This window comes from Symphalangus syndactylus, chromosome 11, assembly GCF_028878055.3.
Source record: "Symphalangus syndactylus isolate Jambi chromosome 11, NHGRI_mSymSyn1-v2.1_pri, whole genome shotgun sequence".
NCBI lineage: Eukaryota > Metazoa > Chordata > Mammalia > Primates > Hylobatidae > Symphalangus > Symphalangus syndactylus.
Window position 1 is genome coordinate 98,895,325 of NC_072433.2, and position 19,310 is coordinate 98,914,634.

At 39.7% G+C, this 19,310-nt stretch overlaps 1 long non-coding RNA gene across 1 annotated transcript in view; it reads left to right on the plus strand.

Moving 5' to 3' along the window:
* The first annotated feature begins 6,239 nt into the window (after positions 1-6,239).
* Positions 6,240-19,310, plus strand: part of LOC134731845 (uncharacterized) — a 108,026-nt gene continuing 94,955 nt past the window's right edge. Inside the window, exon 1 of the long non-coding RNA XR_010114478.1 lies at positions 6,240-6,447. This is a non-coding gene — a long non-coding RNA (uncharacterized lncRNA). The remainder of the gene's footprint in view (positions 6,448-19,310) is intronic.

The window sequence follows — 19,310 nt, forward strand, 5'->3', positions numbered from 1 at the left end:
ATTTTAAGGATATAGACAATGATGGAGTGCTTTATAATGATGTATCCAAATTACTCTATTTTAACGCAAAATTGCTATGCTTTAATGCTAGTGTACAACATTGCTTGAAAATAAACTAATTTTTACCTTAGATAATAAAGCATTTTAGTGATATCACAAATGATACAATCCCCTTTGGCAGAGTTAACTGCTCACTCTACTGGGCTCCTTAAGCTTTTTCCTGGTGCCTTTAGCATATATACAATACTTATTACAGCATTTTGGATTTTAGCTTTTCTAATAGGTGTGTAGTGAACTCGCTGCTGTTTTAATTTGCAGTTCTCTAAGGATATATGGTTTTTAGCATCTTTCATATGCTTATGTGCCATCTAAGTATCTTCTTTGGTGAGGTGTCCATATCTTTTGTCCATTTTTTAAATGAAACTTTTTACTATGTGATTTTAATAATTCTTTCTATAGTTTGTTTTTTATTGTTTTCTTTCCTTTTACAAAAATATATTTTTTAATTTCTTATAGAGACAGGATTTCACGTTGTTGTCCAGACAGGGTCTCCAACTCCTGTCTTCAAGCAATCCTCCTTCCGAGGCCTCCCAAAGTGCTAAGATTATAGGCATGAGCCATCACACCCAGCCTCTCTGTATACTTTGGATTCAAGTTCCTTCTTAGATAGAAGTCTTACACATATTTTCTCCTAGCCTGTGGCTTGTCTTTTCATTGCCTTAACAGTGTTTATTTGCCAAGCAGCTTTTTAATTTTATGAAGTCTGGCATCAATTTTTTCTTACATAGATTATGTCTTTGATATTGTATTTAAAAACGCATCTTCAAACCCAACGTCTCCTTGATTTTCTCCTGTTATACCCTGGTACTTTTATAGTTTAATATTTTACTTTGGTCTATGATCCATTTGGAGTTAGTATCTGTGAACTGTGTAAGGACAATGTCTAGATTTATACCTATGCATTGGATGTCCAGTTGTTCCAGCAACATTTTGTGAAAAACTGTCCTTTCTACATTGAATTGCCTTAGCTTCTTTGCCAAAGATCAATTGGCTGTATTTGTTTGGATCCATTTTTGGGCTCTTTTCTGCTCCATTAGCCTACTTGCCTATTCCTTTGCCAATACCATACCATCTTGATTATTATAACTTTATTGTATGTCTTCAATAATAATTGTTAAATGCCCTTAATAATAGCACAAATAATCACTATTACCCTAAATTTTTACTTCTATTTCTTAGCACATACCAATTCTATTGTAAAATTCTGCTGTTCCTAACTCTCAAGACTGTATTTGCTCACTTTATCTACCTTTTTTTCACCTAGAAAACTCCTACTTAATAAGATACTTCCTCCAAGAAGTCTTTTAAGTCTGTCTCATGGTGGATGAAGTGTTCCTCTCAAGGGCTTCCATAGAATTCTTTGCTTACTATCCCTGTAGGAATTATTACTATTTTTTTTATATCCCTGTTACCAAGATCAGTGCTGGCACATGGGCATTGAAACACTGGTTGAGAAAATACTAATGGGTATTTGTTTGTATATAAATATAACACAGCTGAAAACTAGGCTAAAGACAACAGTAAGGTAGGAAATTGATTTTGGAAAATGAATGATGACTAGTTGATTAAAAAGCTGCAGGGGGCGGAGCCTGCAGTGAGCCAAGATCGCGCCACTGCACTCCAGCCTGGGCGACAGCGAGACTTCGTCTCAAAAAAAAAAAAAGCTGGTAAAAATTAGTAAATGACTACTAAGCTTCCATGGAAAACTTCATTCTTCTGTTTGAACCAATATTTTCTTCATTGATTATTAGTGTTATTCATCTATTTATTTAATAGTTTATTTATAATACTGGATTCTGCACTAAATGCTAATAGAATAAAAAAATGAGTAAAATATCTGTTCTAAGCCCATCACAAATAATTTTTTAAGAAATAATTTTAACTTTTATTTTTGATTCAGGTGGTATATGTGTAGGTTTGCCACATAGATATTATGTGATGCTGAGATTTGGGTTATGATTGATCCCATCACCCAGGTAGTGAGCATAATGCTCGAAAGTTTTTCAACCCTTGCCCACATCTCTTCCTCCCCACTCTAGGAGTCACCAGTGTCTCTTAGTATCATCTTTACGTCCATGTGTACCCAATATTTAGTTTCCACTTATAAGTGAGAAAAAGTGGTATTTGGTTTTCTGTTCCTGCATTAATTTGCTGAGATGGCCCCTAGCTACATCCATGTTGCTGCAAAGCACATAATTTCAGTCTTTTTCATGGCTGCATAGTATTTCACGTTGTATACATACCACTTTTTTTTAATCCGATCCTCTGTTGATGGGCACCTTGATTGATTCCGTGTTTTTGCTATTGTGAATAACACTACAATAAACATACATGTGAATCTATCTTTTAGGTAGAATGATTCATTTTCCTTTAGATATATACCCACTAATGGAATTGATAGGTCAAATGGTAGTTCTATTTTAGCTCTTTGAGAAATCTCCATACTGCATTCCCTTTTCTCTACAGCCTCAATAGCATCTGTTGTTTTTCTAACTTTTAAATAATAGCCATTCTGATTGGTGTGAGTTGGTATCTCATCATGGTTTTGATTTGCATTTCTCTGATGATTCGTGATGTTGAACATTTTTCTTATGTCTGCTGGTCACTTGCAGGTCTTCTTTTGAGAAGTGTCTGTACATGTCTTTTGGTCACTTTTTAATGGGGCTTTTAGGTTTTTGCTTGTTGAAATAAGTTCCTTATAGGGTCTGGATATTAGACCTTTGTCTGATGCATAGTTTGCAAATATTTTCTCTCATTCTGTAGGTTGTCTGTTTACTCTGTTGATAGTTTCTTTTGCTGCCATCAGAAATAATTAAATTGCAAAGTAATAAGTGCCAATTTAGCAACGGGAACAATGCCACAGATATAAAAAGAAGTCTAAGATGGTGCAAGAAGATGAACTTGGAGCTTAGCATCTTCCCTTAACCAACGGTTTAAGACATGCAGAACAAAACATAATGAGTTAGGTTGCGTATTTGGAGTTGGTTTGATTATAAATATTTTAAGCCTTTTAATCTATTTTTATATTAATGATTAATCAAAGGATTTATTAATAGTATATATTAAAATAAAATGCAATCAGCTTCCATATCTGTTCGTGTACTTAGCAGCTCAAGATATCATTGGGAAATAGGCTGGATGACAAACTTGCTTTCTCCACATGAAGCAGTCTAAGTGTCTTCTAAGTCTTTAGGATCTAAAACCACCAAAGAGAGAACAGATACTTGAACTTAGGTTGCAGCAGGAAAGATTTTTATGTGAATTTCCATTTATCCTTTCATAATGGCTTGGACATGAAATTTATTCCACCTACATGTCAAAGTTTTCATTTTCTAACACGAATTCCTCCCAGAGCCTCAATGCCAAGCTGTGTTCTCTCAGCCTTTTCTATCAACACCAGATAACAATTCATCTGACAGTTTTGTGATGAACATGTTAGGCAAAATTAGATACATTGCTCTGCTGTCACTGCATTATCATCCTTGCAATTCTAACTATAAAATGCTTCTTTCATGGATTAAGGAGGCAGTTATGATTAAATGCCTGGGCCACAGCTATACTTGTGATTTCTTTCTTTTCAGGTAAAAGACTGACTTGATTAGTAAGTTTTAGCAGCCATGATATAATTTACTGTTATCATATAATGCACATTTACAAGAGAACATATATTACTGAATTTGTTGTAGACTAGAATGTTATATTTTCCATTTCCTTAAATTTAATTATCCTCAGCAAGCCACATTTACCCTGATTATATCCTGGTTTAAACATTTGCACTTCTGATTGCCCATATACCTCCCTGAATTTTCACTCTGGATACCAAAGAAGGATAATATTCAGTTTAGTCTTTGACTTGGAAGAATTTACAATTTTTCTAAATACAGATTGAACAAAGAACTTATTGCTTACCTCCCTATAAAGGCAAGTTAAATCATTTTTTTTTCCATAATAAGAGTTCTCAAAGGAACAGCACAGAGGGTTAATGTGTGGAGATGAATTGGCTGCTATCTTTTTTTGGGGGGACTAGTGGCAGGGTGTTCTCACAACCAAAAAGGCCTGAAGAATGGAATAACTTACAAAGACCCACATATTTATAATGGTTTTCTTCCTGAGAAGAAACTTATAGAAAATTATATATTGTATGTAAATATAAGATTCAAAAAAAGTCTGAAAGGTGCTAAAGATAAAAAATGCTTGCCGAGTATGGGTTTAGGCATGAAGTTTTGGGCACTATCAAAGCACCAGGCTGTGGAGCTGAGGAACTTAGCTTCTGAGACTGGAACAAACTCAAAGCTCCTCCGGGAGAGAAACCCTCTGATGCCACCAAGTTTACCTCCAAAAGGAAGCCCTGTGAGGAGGGACCTTATCTATCTTGGTCACTGCCAGAAGCAAGAGTTTGCTCAGCTTATTAAAGCAAAAGTTTCAAAATATTAAGTTATTTCTGACTAGTTCATGGATAGCTGCTATTGTGACCCCTCCAAATGATCTCCTACTGCTCCAGCCCCTTCTTGGTACTAGATGCTTCAGAGAGGCATCACCTGGCAGAAGGGTCATACCTGGCATAGAAGAGCACCTCCAGGGTACTGTTTGAGCACCACCACTGTCAGTTCTGACTAACACTCTAGGAACACTGGTTGTCAAGTATCCTGGCTATCACCCTGTACCCAGTGATCTCAATAACACCCCTGCACCCAGTGTTTTGGATATCACCTCTGCACCCAGCAATCTAGATATCACACCAGCACCCAGCAATCTGGATATCACCCCTATACCCAATGTTCTTGATATCATATCTGCATCCAGAGATCTGGATATCACCCCTATACCGAATGTTCTTGATATCATATCTGCATCCAGAGATCTGGATATCACCCCTATACCCAATGTTCTTGATATCATATCTGCATCCAGAGTTCTGGATATTACCAGTGCATAGAACAGTGTCTGACACATAGTAGCTACTCAGTAAGTTTTTCTAAATAGATTGATGAATACATAATCTATTTTCTTATTTTATAATTTTTACTTACACACGTTGCAGAAGCATTAACTATTTGTTAGTTCAACCCTACACAATTGTGTTCAACAACAAAGTATCTAGCCCATTAATTCTGCACTGCTATTATCTCTATCTCCAATGCCATTAATCAAGACAATATTGGGTAAGCACATACTAAGTGGCAGAAACCCTGGACCTTGGAAAGACCCTCCAGGAGTGAGCTGGAGATATGTTATATGCTTGGACTTCTTTTCCAAGAGCACAGATCTCATAAATAATTCACAACTAGATGAGAAAAGGAGATGTAAAAGAAATTAAATGACTCATAAGTGTGCTACTATTCTTCAGGCTCAATCTGACCTCTTTTTGACTTTGGTGAGAGGGTCTATTTTTTTGACCATCTAAAAGACATAAAAATAGACAACAATTATATGACAAGTTGCAAAAGCTTGAGGAGACCTCTGCATAGACATAGAATCCAAACCCAAAATAATTTATACTCATTGCCTACCTACTATGTACCTAGCACTGTGCTGAGCCATATGCACACAGCATTTCAGGTAGTGCCTACCTCCATTCTATAAGCAAGTACTAGTCTTCACCCCATTTTACAGATGGGATAACTAAGTTGTGAGGAGGCTGAATAATTTGTCTAATGGTACACGACTGGTAACTACCAAAGACAAAATATAAATTCCTGTCTATCTACCTTATAAAGATGTAAATTTAGGAGAGCCAGCTTCTCTTGAATTGCAAATTTTATGCTAGAATATCTAATATTTAAATTAGAGCATTCCTTGAACTTTTGTTGGCCAGTTTAATTTTTCTTTCATCTTATGCACACATTAGTATGGTAACATTCTCCAGTATTTTCCTTGCACCCTTTTTTCATCATGCTCTTCTCTCCAATTCCCTCATCCAGAATGGTATGGCTTCTGTAAGTGACTAAAACCCACCGTGGCAAAATGAGCTAGGGTCTGCCCTGCTATAATTCAGACAGATCGGGATTTACTTCTTGACCCTCCTCACTTCATTCACCCAGCACCTTGCCTGCCCTGTCCCCTGGTGCCCTTGACTACTCGTCTGTTTTCTATCTATTGTGACTGTATACACACTTTGCCACTGAAGCTTGAGTCATAATCTATTCTATCTGTATCTCTGAAAATGATCTTTACTTCAACTTTCCTAAAGGATATAGGTTTCTCTCTTCTTTGGCTCTGATAATTTGTGCCCAAACTTCAGACTAATAATTCCCCAGATGAGCCTGCTGCTACTCGCATCTTACTTTTCCAAGCAGTTTCCATTCTTATTAGGCTAATAATTGAAGACAGGATCAAGATGTCTTTCTAACCTATCCAAAATACCTAAAGATTCTGTCACATTCAACAGTAAGTCAATACAGGATTATGTGTTATATATCTTTGTATTCTTCATATTACCCAGTCCAGCCTTCTGCATTTAATAGGTATATGAATAAGTTAATCAATAAATGAAGGAATAGTTGGTTGTTTGATGAATAGCTGGAGAAGAACTGGCATCGTGCATAGGTAAAGTAGAATATTATTTCATAAGTACCACTTGTATTTTTTTCTTCCTACACAAAGTGTTTAAGAAATATTTGTTCGTTAAGATTATTAGCACTGACCAGTAATTGATTTTGAGTCACTTATTTGGCTTACAATATTGTTAACTTGTTAGCTACAATGTGTAAGACACCTACTGTATAGCAGCCAATATCTTGAGTACTTTTACAATTTTTCATTTTATAGCACAACAAAAGTTGAAGGTAAGTGTTAGTATCCATTTTTTACAGTAAAGGAAGGATAGAAGGTTCAGAGAGGTTAAGTAATTTGTAGAAGATCTCTTAGGAAATGAATAGGAGTCATGGATCCAATGTCACTCTAATTTCAAATTCTGAATTCTTTTACTCTTTCTGCTATTTTGCACTACTTCATTTTAAAAGCAGTCTTATAAAATATCCTTCTAAAATTTTTCAGGTTTTTTTCAGGAGATAAGGAACTAGCACATTGTCTTTCATTAATCCATTACAGCAGACTAGCTTCCAAGATCATCTAGCTGTTTCCTAGCAGAAAAAAAGAATGACCTTGAATAAATGGAACCCAGGGTCAGTATATTTTGATGTGAGAAAAGGAAGTTGAAAAGATTCAAAGGATAGACATCTTTGCAGATTAACAGGGAGATGAGTTCATAGTTCAGGGCCCTGTGACTGAGGAGTAAAATGAGGAGGCTAAATGCCCAGATGAGACAGTAGCAAAAGATAAAAGGAGGAACTAATCAGACAATTGGGTAAGAGGATGATAGTGAGGAATGGGTGCTGAAAACATGCTTTCCTACTTCACAAATATTTTGAGGAATAATTAAGATTTGTAGGGAGAAAAGTGAATTCCCAGCTCTACCTTCTCCCAATCTCTGGATTTGATTATAGGGATGAGGCAATTACTACAAAAAACTAAGGGTACAAGAGGATAAGAGAAGTAGAAGAGAATTCCACTCTGAAATAACATTGCCTTTTAAAAGTTACCTAATGATGGATGAGGGCATTCAAGTCAAACTACAGATGTACTTTAAAAACTAAAAGCATGCCAAGCTTGAATTAGGAAATAAAGTGGAAGCAACCAACCTTATGCATCAAAATGCAAAATTATTTGGCGGCTGCTGGTACTTTTAGATATGAGTCAATTTAGAAGATAAAAATTTGTAACAGTAATGGTAGCCAGAGGCAAAAGTTGGCACCAAGCTATGGATAAATTCTTACTTCAGGTCCATAGATCACCATAAAGATCCATCTAAGCATGTCCAGTAGAAGTGCAAGTCTTTAGCTTGTAAAAAGTGAAGTAGAGCTTCCTCTTCAAAGAGACTTTCCTCCCTGTCTAATTAGGAATAAACAGTAACTTCTCTTAGAAGCAAAATTTATTCAAAGACCTGGGCTAACATTCTTAGATATCTGCTAGTCATAATAAAGAAATCAATGTACTCTGTGTTCTTAGCTCCCACATTTTATCCTAAATATTTGCCCTGGCATGCTTATACTGGTCCAAGCAAGCATTAGGTCATAGCCTGTTCCTCTTCCTTATTTGAAGGTGTTTTTACCTTTCTCAGCATTCCACAAGTTACTTCCTCCTTCCTTTGTTCTCCTCTGCCTTTGCCTCTTTTGGAAAGTTCTAAGTTGCTAGCCAATCGGGACAAATACAGAATGTGAGGTCCCATTCCAGCCAGTGGAAACCGGACACAGCAGTAGGATGGACATGTCAGGTTATAAATGACCCTGTCTCCTTTGTTCGTTGTACTTTTGTGGCAAAACTGCTGGTGAGTGTACCCTTTCTGCAGAAAGTAAATTAGCCTTGCTGAGAGATCCTTTGTCCCGCTGTTAATTTTTGCTACACTGAGCACCTGTTCCCAACAAGCTGAAGTACCACAAAATGGAGTTTTTGGCCTCTCTCTCTCCACTTAAACAATACACTTTTAAGGTTGAACATTTGTCTTAGGTTGTTAGAAAAGCTTAAACATGCAATTTTATCTGATATGAACTTAGGAATGTGCCCAAGAGTGCTTTCAAGAAGAGATTTTTCCATTTTTATAAAAATCTTGCTCTTCTTTTTTATTGATTAGTCTCTTGAACTATGTCTATGCATTAATACAAGTCCTTTCCATTATAGGTAAAGGTAGCCACTCAAACCTGCTACAGGCAGATGCCTTCTGAATCCTTTTCACTATTTCTGTGTGTCTTTGTGCTTGTTTCCTTGTACTATTTCTTCCTGTGGCCTCATCAGGGACTTTTATTTCTAAGACTTCCCTCAGGCTACTGAGCTATGCACACAGGGAACTGGAAGTGCCTGAGAGTTTGCATTCCCCCAGGGTGGTTTTAAAACAAAGACTGATGGTGAGGGACAATGAAAGTCCAGCTTTCTGGCCTCAGGTCAGGAGAGCTCTGATGTTGAAGAAATTGTCCAGGGACTTTGCCTGAAATCACACCTTACTCCTCTCTGTAATGCTTCATCTATTTTTTTAATAAATTACTTGCACATGAATCCTCATTGCAGAGTTAACCTCTAGGGAACCTGACCTAAGATACCAGCTCATATTAAAAAAAGGCTGGAGTCATTTTTGTGAGGCTACTACAAGAGGCAATGACAGAGAAACAGCACAGCATGCTCTTGGAAACTGGAACTCAAAAGCACTTAGGTCCTAGTGCCTCTCTTCCAACCATTCACAATCCTTCCCCTCTGCTCTTCTGCTAGGAAATATGACACACTAACCAGCAGACACAGCTACCATTTTGGCATGGTTTTCAAATATTTTTGGCCCATAGTAATACCACAACCCAACGTTCCCTCACACGCACACATACACACAAAACATATAAACATAAAACAAATATTTGTGAAATAATACTTGCTTTCCCTACGTGTGATAAACTCCATTTTCACTGTTTTCTGTTATAATTGAGTCTATTCCATTTTTTAAAAATGCTAGCAGGAACCAACTCAATTGATTTCAAGGCCTGTTAATGGGTTATAACCAGTACCTTGGGATATTAAGGGTTTGCATCTAAATGCTAATATTACTAGAAGAATTGTGCCAATAAGTCATTATCATCCACTAACACCTTGTTGTGCAACAGCTCATTATTCATGCAACAAATGTGTTTAGAGCATCTGTTCTATGCAGAACATTTTTGCTGGGAGCCAAAAGGACACAAACATAAGAAGACATCAAAACCTCACCTTTAAAAGCTCACTATTAGGAGCCATAGTCGCAAGCAACAGGAACCCATTTCAGCTGATTCATATAACAAGAGATATATATTATATATAGTACATAGTGATCAATATGACTATTTATAGTTTTATAATTAGAGAGATATAGTAGATGTTGATGACAGATAGAGAGAGAGTCATTTTCCCAGGAATACCAGGAGAGGGAGAGAACAAGGTAGAGAGTTGCACAGCCATAATCACAGTCATCATCATACCCCAGAAGTGGAACTTTGCTGCCTCTGCTGAGCCCTCCAAGCTACAGCATATATGGCCAGCACCCCTAGCCCACCCTGGACCCCAGTCACTATCACTGACATCACTGCCATTGCTGCGTTGGAAAAGTCTATGTGGCAGCCACAGTAGACCTCCCCAGTCATAGATGGAGTATCCTATCACCACATCTCTGAAGCACCGGCTCTTGAATATAAATCTGAAGTGATTGTATCCAACTGTTTAAACCTGAGCCATGGGCCTTTGCATGGTGACTAAGAGTTTAGACTCAGGTGAGATTCCTCGGCTTCAAATCTTGGCTTTCCAGTTAGTTGCTGTGTGATCATAAAAATGTTACTTTCTCTCTCTGTACTTCAGTTTCCTCAACTGTATCAATTAGATAGTAGTAGTACCTACTTCACAGGGTTGTTTAAGGATTAAATGAGTTACTACTTGTAAAGTGCTTAGAATCAACTGTTAGGGGTTGTGACAAATATCTGAATTACTGGCAGAAAATCCATATGGGTATGCGGCAACCTCAATTCTTTCCTCCTCAGAAGAAAGAACTCGACTGAGGGGCATGAGGCAGATAAACAGACAGAGGCAAATTTCAGAGCAGGGGTGGAAGTTAATTAAAATGCTTTAGAGCAGGAAAGAAATGAAAGTACACTTGGAAGAGACCCAAATGGGCACTGTGGAGATCCAATGTGGCATCTGACCTTTTGACTTGGGGTTTTATATGTTGGCATACTTTCGGGGCCTTGCATCCCTTTTCCCATGATTCTTTCCTTAGGGTGGGCTTCCCGCATATGTGGTGTCCTTGCACTTTGGAGGTGAGCATGCACAGTGTGTTTAAGAAGTCGTATGCTAGACCAATAACAAGTTCTGAAATTGAGGCAGTAATTAATAGCCTACCAACCAAAAAAAGCCCAGGACCAGATGGATTCACAGCCAAATTCTACCAGAGGTACAAAGAATAGCTGGTGCCATTCTTTCTGAAACTATTCCAAACAATAGAACAAGAGGGACTCCTCCCTAACTCATTTTATGAGGCCAGTATCATCCTGATACCAAAACCTGGCAGACACACAGCAAAAAAAGAAAATTTCAGGCCAATATCCCTGCTGAACACCAACGCAAAAATCCTCAATAAAATACTGAAAAACCAAATCCAGCAGCACATCAAAAAGCTTATCCACCACAACCAAGTCAGCTTTATCCCTGGGATGCAAGGCTTGTTCAACATACAGAAATCAATAAACGTAATCCATCACATAAACAGAACCAATGACAAAACCACCTGATTATCTCAATAGATGCAGAAAAGGCCTTCGACAAAATTCAACAGCCCTTCCTGCTAAAAACTTTCAGTAAACTAGGTACTGATGGAATGTATCTCAAAATAATAAGAACTATTTATGACAAACCCACAGCCAATATCATACTGAATGGGCAAAAGCTGGAAGCATTCCCTTTGAAAACTGGCACAAGACAAGGATGCCCTCTCTCACCACTCCTATTCAACATTGTATTGGAAGTTCTGGCCAGGACAATCAGGCAACAGAAAGAAATAAAGGGCATTCAATTAGGAAAACAGGAAGTCAAATTGTCTCTGTTTGCAGATGACATGATTGTATATTTAGAAAACCCCATCAACTCAGCCCCAAAACTCCTTAGCTGATCAACAACTTAGGCAAAGTCTCAAGATAGAAAATCAATGTGCAAAAATCACAAGCATTCCTAGACACAAATAATAGACCAATAGAGAGCCAAATCATGAGTGAACTCCCATTCACAATTGCTACAAAATAATAAAATACCTAGGAATACAACTTACAAGGCATGTGAAGGACCTCTTCAAGCACAACTACAAACCACTGCTCAAGGAAATAAGAGAGGACACAAACAGAAAAACATTCCATGCTCATGAATAGGAAGAATCAATATTGTGAAAATGGCCATACTGCCCCCAAAAATTTATAGATTCAAGGCTACCCCCATCAAGCTACCATTTACTTTCTTCACAGAATTAGAAAAAACTACTTTAAATTTTATATGAAACCAGAAAAGCACCCGTATAGCCAAGGCAATCCTAAACAAAAAGAACAATGCTGGAGGCATCATGCTACCTGACTTCAAACTAACTATACCACATGGCTACAGTAACCAAAACAGCATGGTACTGGTAGCAAGACAGAGACATAGACCAATGGAACAGAACAGAGGCCTCAGAAATAACACCACACATCTACAACCATCTGATCTTTGACAAACCTGACAAAAACAAGCAATGGGGAAAGGATTCCCTATTTAATAAATGATGTTGGGAAAACTGGCTAGCCATATGCAGAAAGCTGAAACTAGACTCCTTCCTTACACCTTATACAAACATTAACTCAAGATGGATTAAAGACTTAAATGTAAAACCTAAAACCACAAAAACCCTAGAAGAAAACCTACGCAATTCCTTTCAGGACATAGGCATGGGCAAAGACTTCATGACTAAAACACCAAAAACAATGGCAACGAAAGCCATAATTGACCAATGCAATCTAATTAAACTAAAGAGCTTCTGCACAGAAAAACAAAAACAAAAACAAAAAAAACAAAACTATCATCAGAGTGAAGAGGCAACCTACAGAATGGAAGAAAAGTTTTACAGGCCCCTCATCTGACAAAGAACTAATATCCAGAATCTACAGGGACTTAAAACAAATTTACAAGAAAAAAACAGACAACCTCATCAAAAAGTGGGCGAAGGATATGAGCAGACACTTCTCAAAAGAAGACATTTATGCTGCCAAAAAACATATGAGAAAAAGATCACTGGTGGTTAGAGAAATGCAAACCAAAACCACAATGAGATACCACCTCACACCAGTTAGAATGGTGATTATTAGAAAGTCAGGAAACAACAGATGCTAGAGAGGATGTGGAGTAATAACTCTTTCACAGTATTGCTGGGAGTGTAAATTAGTTCAACCATCCATCGTGGAAGACAGCATGGCGATTCCTCAAGGATCTAGAACCAGAAATACCATTTGACCCAGTAATCCTATTACTGGGTATATACCCACATGATTATAAATCATTCTATATAAAAACACCTGCACATGTATGTTTATTGCAGCACTATTCACAATAGCAAAGACTGGGAATCAACCCAAATGCCCATTAATGATAGACTAGATAAAGAAAATGTGGCACATATCCACCATGGAATACTATGCAGCCACAAAGAAGGATGAGTTCATGTTTTTACAGGGACATGGATGAAGCTGGAAACCATAATTCTCAGCAAACTAACACAAGAACAGAAAACCAAACACCACATGTTCTCACTCACAAGAGGGAGTTGAACAATGAGAACACATGGACACAGGGAGGGGAACATCACACACCGGGGCCTGTCAGGGGGTAGGGGGCTAGGAGAGGGATAACATTAGGAGAAATACCTAATGTAGATGACAGGTTGATGGGTGCAGCAAACCACCATGGCATGTGTATACCCATGTAACAAACCTGCACATTCTGCACATGTATCCCAGAACTTGAAGAGAAAGAAAGAGAAAGAAAGAAAGAAAGAAAGAAGAGAAAGAACATCTGAGCTGTCCATTATGTATTAAAAGAACTGAATTAATTAATAAAAAGAATACCCCACACACACAAAAAGAAGTCATATGCATGCTCACATGAAGTTTTCTTCCCTTTTCCAGTGGAATACCCTTAGAAGGTCATACTCCATCATTTTTTCTCTTAATGTGCATGCCTGAGCATATTCACCTAATTCCTGAGATTTTATTGGAAGCTGATTACCAATTTCAACTGTTTTATCTTTTTGGAAAATTGTCTCTCCCTGGTGACTGAAATCAATTATCACTTTAGTGTGACAACTCGACCATCAGGAAATTGTGTCTCCCTGGTGCTGGCTGTTAATTATCATTTTTATTTTTTATTCCTTTATTTATTATGTTTTAATTTTAAAGTTTTAGGATACATGTGTAGAACCTGCAAATTTGTTACATATGTATACGTGTGTCATGGTGGTTTGCTGCACCTATCAGTCCATCATCTAGGTTTTAAGCCCTGCATGCATTAGCTATTTGTCCTAATGAAACCTGCCTCATTGTCTGAGGTGTCAGCTGAAGTTCTTAGTCTCGCAGCCAAGGAAATCAAGGACACAGACATTCCAAAGATGAGGTTAGAGCAGAAATTTAATGAGCAAAAGGAAGAAAGATCTCTGAAGCAGAGAGAGGTCCCAGAAAGATGGGTTGCCATTTTACAGTGAAATGCAAGGGTTTTTATAGACAAGCTGGTGTGGAGGGGTGCTTCATTTACATAAGGCATGAATTTCTGAATCCCTACCCCACCCTTTCTAGTGCTTATATGGGCTTCTTAGCCTGAGTTACTCCATGTTGCTTATCTCTTCCTACTGCACATTTATAAAAAAGGCGGGGTAGAACACTACAAGGTCGATGTGCCTGGTTCAGGGTAGCTCTTCTAACTGGTACTCCTGCAAGCAGTTCCCCCTGTGTGAGCCACCTTGTCTGAACATGTCCAAGAAAGGAGTGGGCTGTGCTTACTGGGGCCCACTGTATGTTTGTACATTACACAGGAGGCCCCTTCCTCTGTTAAATGTGTTACAACTTTCCTTCCTTATCTGTGTTTGCAGCCTGATCTCTCAGGTTGCTCTTTGCTGAAAGAGAAATGACCTATTGGGCTGCTTTTTGTCAGAACACAGGATGCTTTTGGTTAGAAGGGAATTCTACCGAGGACCTTTGCCCTATCTGCCTAGTTGATCTCCCTCTCCTGTCTCCTCTCTCTCTCGTCTCACATTCCTCCCTCAGGAGTGGAGACCTTAACAGTTGTTAGAGGGTTTGAGCAACAACTCATCTAGTACTTCCTGCTGGAGAGGATCGTTGAATGGGGAAACGGCAGCTAGGGTTCCTCCTGAGGTCGATCTAGAGGTCCTCAGGAGAATGGAGTGTCCAAGAGCGTGTGTGTGTGTGTGTGTGTGTGTGTGTGTGTCTCAATTTGTAGCACCATTAGGAGTTTGATACCTTCTAGGTGAGAAGAGGTGAACAGGTCAGGAGATTTAACAAACATGGTCCAAACAGTAAAGCAAGTACAATCATTAATAGCGGGCCTGCCAAAGACAGGAGCCGTGATCTCCAATTTGGCCATTTAGACCAAGAGCCCCCCCATGACTCTGACAGTTGTCATATCTCAGAGGCCTGAACAGCTAATTTTTGGGTGGCATCCCTTACTATCCCTGATTAGTTGACAAAGAAACAGCATTCTTCCTCTCAAACAAGGTGTAGGTCACACTTTTCAGCAGTTAAGAGGTCTAGTCCCCTCATATTTTGTAGAGCAACCGCTGCCAAGGAGTCTATTTGATTTTGTATAGTATCAATGGTTCAGGCAATGTCCTTTAAACTTTTTGTAGTCTTTGGACAAGCCTTCATAGTAGGACAGAGAGGTTGCTAGTCCTTCAGCCCCTGTTCCTACACTTGCTGATTCCCAACTGATATGGTTTGGCTGTGTCCCCATTCAAATCTCAACTTGAATTGTATCCCCCAGAATTCCCACATCTTGTGGGAGGGACCCAGAGGGAGGTACGTAATTGAATAATGGGGGCCAGTCTTTCCTGTGCTATTCTCATGATAGTGAATAAGTCTCACTAGATCTAATGGGTTTATCAGGGGTTTCCACTTTTGCTTCTTCCTCATTTTTCTCTTGCTGCCACAAGGTAAGAAGTACATTTCACCCCTCGCCATGATTCTGAAGCCTCCCCAGCCATGTGGAACTGTAAGTCTAATTAAACCTCTTTTTCTTCCCAGTTTCAGGTATGTCTTTACCAGCAGTGTGAAAACAGACTAATACAATTGGTAAGAAAAGGTCATATATACAACATTTCAAAAGGGCTTAAACTTAATTTTGAAGGGGTATTTCTTATCCATAGTAGGACCATGGGAAGGAGAGTAGTCCAGGGGAGGTGAGTCTCTTGAGACAACTTTCTGAGGTGTCTTTGGATAATGCCATTTTTTTTCTACCTTTCTTGAGGACTGGGGTCTCCAGGCACAATGGAAATGATATTGTATGCCTAGTGCCTTTGAGACCCCCTGAGTGACAGCTGCTTTAAATGAAGAGCCATTGTCACTTTGGAGGTATTTAGGGAGTCCAAAGCGGGGAATTATTTTATTGATTAATACTCTTACTACCTCGGAGGTCCTTTATGTTTGACATGGAAATGCTTCCACCCAGTTAGTGAACGTATCTACTGACACCAGGAGGTACTGAGTGCCCCTTGATTTTGGCATATGGGTGAAGTCTATTTGCCAGTCCTCCCCTGGATAACTTCCCATTCTCTGAGCTCGAGGGGGAAGAAGCCATCTGTTGAGGGAGGTGTTTTTAAGGCAGATTTCACAAGCATTAACAACCTGCTTGACTGTTTTGAGTAGGTTCTTCTCTGAGAATAATCTTTGGATACATTGATAAGTTTTATTCTTCCCTAGATGAAACATTTGGTGAAGAGTCTTAAGGACCTTACACTGGTTGAAGGCTGGCAAGCGGAGCTTGCCATCCTCTGAATGCAACCACCCTGATGGCTAGAAAGTGAATCCGTGAGAAATGGCCCATTCTGTTTCTGCAGGAGAACACTGAGGCTTTATTTCCCTGATGGAGCCTTCCCAGATTAGAGGGGCTTCAAGGGTGTTAGCACTGTGAGGCTTTCATACTGCTGACTTGGCTGCCTGGTTGGCTAACTTATTTCCCTCAGCTACTTCATCTGTTCCTTTCTGATGTCCTTCACAATGCATTACTGCTACTTCTTCTGGAAGGAAAACTGAAGATAACAGCCTGTTAATTTCCTGATAGTTAATCTAATTAACTAATTCCTGTTAATTTCATGGGAGACCCATTAGGAGTGAGAAAGTGTCTCTCCTTCCAATTGGTGGAATGAGCATGGAGGATAAGAAAGAAATATTTGGAGTTGGTATAAATGTTAGCTGTTTTTCCTTTGCTTAATTCAAGTGCCCTTGTGAGATCTATCAGCTCAGCTAATTGGGCGCTTGTGCCTAGTGAGAGAGACATACTTTTAAAGATTCAGGGTGACTACTGCATCCCCTGCCTTAGAGACTCCCTGCTCTGCAAAGAGGCTCCCATCTACAAACAGGGTCCAGTCTGGATTTTCTAGGGGAGTTTCCCTGAGATCCTCCATGGCTGCATAGGTTTCTATTACAACTTGCTCACAGTCACGTTCAGGTTCCCCAGTTTCCTCTGGGAGGAAGGTGGCTGGATTCAGGTGACAGCAAGTTTTTAGTTGGGCTGCAGATCCCTCTACTAGTAGAGTCTGGTATTTAAGGAGGTGGCTATCTGTGAGCCAAAGGGCTCCTCTAGAGGACAGCAATTCTGCCAAATAATGTGGGGTATAAACAGTTAAGCTATTCTCCAGGGTTTATTTGGTGGCTTCTGGCACCAATAGGGCCACCGCTGCAACTGCCTGGAGGCAGGCTGGCTATCCTTATCCACCAGGTTCACTTCCTTACTCAGGTAACCCAGTGGCTGTTGAGCTGGCTCCTAGGTCTGAGTTAAAACTCCTAGGGCCATTCCCTTTCTTTCTGACACATAAAGACTGAATGCCTTCCCTATTGGAAGGCTAAGGGTTGGTGCCTCAAGCAGATTGTTTTAACTGGTTAAAGACCCTTTTTGACTCTGGATCCCAAATCAAGGAATGAGTCTTGGCTGCCTGAGTTTCCTTTATTAATTGCTATAAGGGACAGGCCATTTCCCCATTCCCAGGTATCCATAAGCCTGCAAAATCCTATAATGCCCAAAAATCCTCTTAGCTGCTTTACGGTTTGGGGGGAGGGTGAAGGAAGAAATGGGCTTAATCTTTTCTTCTCCCAGTGCTCTGGACCCTTCAGATAATACTAAACCCAGGTACTTCACTGAGGTTTGGCAAAGCTGGGCCTTGGATTTTGAAACTCTATATCCCCTATTGGCTAAGAAATTGAGAAGGGCCTTGGTGCCTTTCAGAGAAGCTTTCTCAGTTGCAGCACAGAGAAGAATGTCATCTACATACTGTAGGACTTTAGTCTGAGAATGAGAGTACTCAGAAAGGTCTTTAGACAGTGCTTGTCCATACAAGTGAGGGGTGTCCCGAAACCTTTGTGGCAACATCATCCAGGTTAACTGGGCAGTCTGGCCAGAGGGATCTTTGAAGACAAATAGGTATTGTGAGTCAGGGTGTAGTGGTATGTGGGGAGAAAAAAAAAGGCATCCTTTAGGTCTAGCACTGTGGGCCATTTCATTTCCTCTGGTATTTGGGTTAGCAAAGTATAGGGATTAGGGATTACTGAATGAATTGGGACTATGACCTCAATGAGGCAGAGGTCCTGAACTAGTCCCCTTTCCCCATTGGGTTTCTGCATCCCTAATACTGGGGTGCTACTGCAGTGTTTGAGGAGGCCTTGCTTCTTCAGATTATTAATAATGACCTCTGGCCCTTTTTTAGCCTCTGGCTTTAGGGGATATTTTCTTTGGTTAGGAAAAGAAGTGGGATCCCTAAGATGTATTTGGACCAGTGTAGTGGTTATAGCCTGGCCAATTTTCCCCTGGCTTGCCCACACCTCTGGGTTAATACTGGTTTACACCAATGGAAGTCAAAGAGTCTGTCCCAGGGCCATAAGGATGCTGGCTCCCATGTGAGCTAAAATGTCTACGTAATAAGGGAGTGAGACTTTCAGGCATGACTAAAAAGCCATGTGTAAATAGTAGGTCCCCCCAGCTACAACTAAGGGGTTGAGAAAAATATAGGGTTGGAACCTTTCCTGAGACGCCCTTCACAATTGTGCTATGGGAAGAGGGGAAGCCTGGATTGGAGAAGAACAGAGAATACTGGCTCCAGTGTCCAGAAGGAGGCCTACCCTCCTTCCTTCAATTTCCAGAATCACCTGGGGCTCCTGGGCGTAATGGCAGTTTGGGCCACTAGAGCTGAGGAACTGAGCCCTGGGACCCATCAGTCCTGTTGGAGCATTTGGGAGACCAGTTCTGGACCTGGTGACCTACATCTCTGCGTCTCTGCAGGCAGTCTAACCTCTAGTTGTCCCTGCCACAGGCTGACAGGGTCGAGGTGGCTTCTTACTGCCTGCACAGTCCTTCTTAAAGTGCCCTGGTTTGCCACATGGATAGCAATTATTGGATCCTGAACTTTACAGGCCTCTAAAGCAGCCATCAGAGTCTCCATCCTTCTCCTATGCTTC